Source organism: Procambarus clarkii, chromosome 38 (genome assembly GCF_040958095.1).
Source record: "Procambarus clarkii isolate CNS0578487 chromosome 38, FALCON_Pclarkii_2.0, whole genome shotgun sequence".
Taxonomy (NCBI): Eukaryota; Metazoa; Arthropoda; class Malacostraca; order Decapoda; family Cambaridae; genus Procambarus; species Procambarus clarkii.
Window position 1 is genome coordinate 37603096 of NC_091187.1, and position 2500 is coordinate 37605595.

The 2500-nt window shown below is 36.3% G+C and overlaps 1 pseudogene; it reads left to right on the forward strand.

Annotated features, from left to right (window-relative positions):
- Positions 1-935: 935 nt before the first annotated feature.
- The window catches only part of LOC138372335 (uncharacterized), a 58303-nt pseudogene continuing 56738 nt past the window's right edge, over positions 936-2500 (forward strand).

Consider the following 2500-nt stretch of genomic DNA (forward strand, 5'->3'; position numbering starts at 1 on the left):
AAAGCTTAAATTACATTCTCTAGAAAGACAAAGAATTATAGCTAGGTGACATGTGGTTTATGTTTTTGTTGATTTGTTTCTATATTTTCATAAATAAAGCATGCTTACTGTCTTATTCCAAGTTTTACGACAATTTTACAAGATTTAAAATATAAAGCTCAATATATTTCAGTTTTTTTATACAGGAATTATACATTGATATAACATTATAATAACGTAACGATGTCATGTAAATAACGTTATATTGACGACATATAAATGTTATATTTATGTTATAAGAACGTAAATTGAATAGGTTTACATAAAGTAAAAAAAAAAAAAACGAAATGTTGACTGAAAATTGTTTATTTTTATATATAAAGCATGAAAACTTTATAATTCCATAGCATTCACTACTATTTTTAAATTTTTACATAAATCTTAAAAAACTGTGTCTCAAGAATACATGTTTTTAGTTATATCTAGTGGTTTTAAGAACGTCAGAAATACGTATTTATGTCAAATGTTAGAGTATTACCTTTGTGGCACCATTTAAAAACGTTCACAAACGTTCTATGTTTGCTGGGTAGAAGAGCTCCCAGAACCCCATCAAGCAGGGAGAGTCAGGAGCTGCCTGATCTGGGACCAATGTAGTGTGGGCTACAAAGCCCAGCTTTCCATCACAGTTCGACTTGGGGCCTAGTCTCCCACCCCTCACGTCTTAGAAGTTAAAAAGAGGGTCAGATATCAGCATGTAAATGAATGAGTAAACATTTCATCAACAAACAAGGCCCCATACCCACCATGGAGCCACAATTAGAGGATAGGACACCCAACAAGACAAAGGTCCCCCCCCAGGGGTGCACTGTAGATATACGCCCTACAATCGCAACCATAGGAATCATCAGTCCGTCAAGATATAATGGAAGCTCAGCACGATATAATTGGGCTCAGCAATGAAGGAAAAGATTGACAATAAAGGTGTCCTCTTGCTCGACAATGACGAGTACCACAGTCAGTTTTACGGGTGAGAGGGTGTGCCTCCCCAAAAACCCGGTGTCTAAACAGAAGAAAACATCTGAAAGAATAATCAAGAGTTGTAAAACGTCACAAGGAAATAGCAATTAAACAGGAGAATTGGGAAGGAAAAATTAAACTTAATAGGAAAAAGCATTCAGCACAATTAGCGAAGATGGCAGCAAGAGCATTAGGCTTCAAAAGGACAGAGGACACTGTCCCATGGAGCATCACACTCTAGCATCCGCCAACCAAGCCCCCTCATGATGGCAACGGGCTGGAAAGGGAGGGGGGAATGAGAAAGACGAGAGGGTGAAGAATACTGCCCAGTGTAACTCCAGTGTTAATAGGTAGAGTGGGTGAATTGGAATCATTCACAGAGACATACTGGAGCCTGTCACTAAGGTAAGACTCTAGGTATTGGAGGGAGTGACCTCTTACTCCGTTATGTTGTAATTTAGGAAAGTTAATGTGTTAACAGTGTAAAAGTCTTAATGTAGGTCAACAAATAAATGAACAAGGGTACTCATTTCTTCCAAGAGCTGCACATATAAAGTTAATCATACTAATCGGTGCATGATTGGTCCTTTTTTGGGCCTGAAACCATTATGGCAAGAAGTAAGTAAATTTTGTTTTGCTAAATAGGATTAAGGCTGCTTGTAGATTAACTCTTTAAAATATTTTAGACAAAATCTGCAGAGTTCATATTGGTCTATAATTGTTGACTTCAGTGAGATTGACACTTAATGGACTAAGGTTACTCTTGCTTTTTTTTCCTAAGTATATTAGGAAAGGTTTGGAGTTCAAATGATTTGTTGTAGAGCAATGAAATGGCTGGAGCTAAAAATCTAGAGGTTTCTTTGAAAATTAGGGTTGGTATGTGAACATATGGTATCTGTGCATGGGGTTCATTCATCCACTGCAAATTACCTGATGCTCATCACCACCCAATAAAAATCTGCTATCAGAACAATAAAATTGTCTTCAAACAACACACAGCCTCTCTGTTTAAATCCCTGAACATGCTAAATATACACTCACTCTACACATTCTCTTGTGCTATTTACATGTACAAAACCTTGTTCCTAAATGCTAATCCTGATCTGAAACTCTCCATTGATAGATGTAATAGAACCCACGAGCACCACAACATAAATAAATATCTGTTTGATATAAATTGACAGTCATGCTAATATAATTGCCAGTAAGGTTTATGTAATTCACAATCATCTTAATATAATTGCCAGTTTGGATAATATAATTGACAGAGGATTATACGAATCAGGATAATATTATTGCTAATCAAGCTAATATAACTTGGAATCAGGCTTTTTCACCCACAGGGTTATTGATCGATGGAACTGACTACCCACCAACGCCTTAACTGCCAAAATGTGCTGAATTTCAAAATATACCTGGAAAAAATCAAGCAAAATGGGGGCCCAGCAAACATTTTCATGTTTTTAAAACATCCTAAAAACGACATTTCATTGTTTTCAGCACG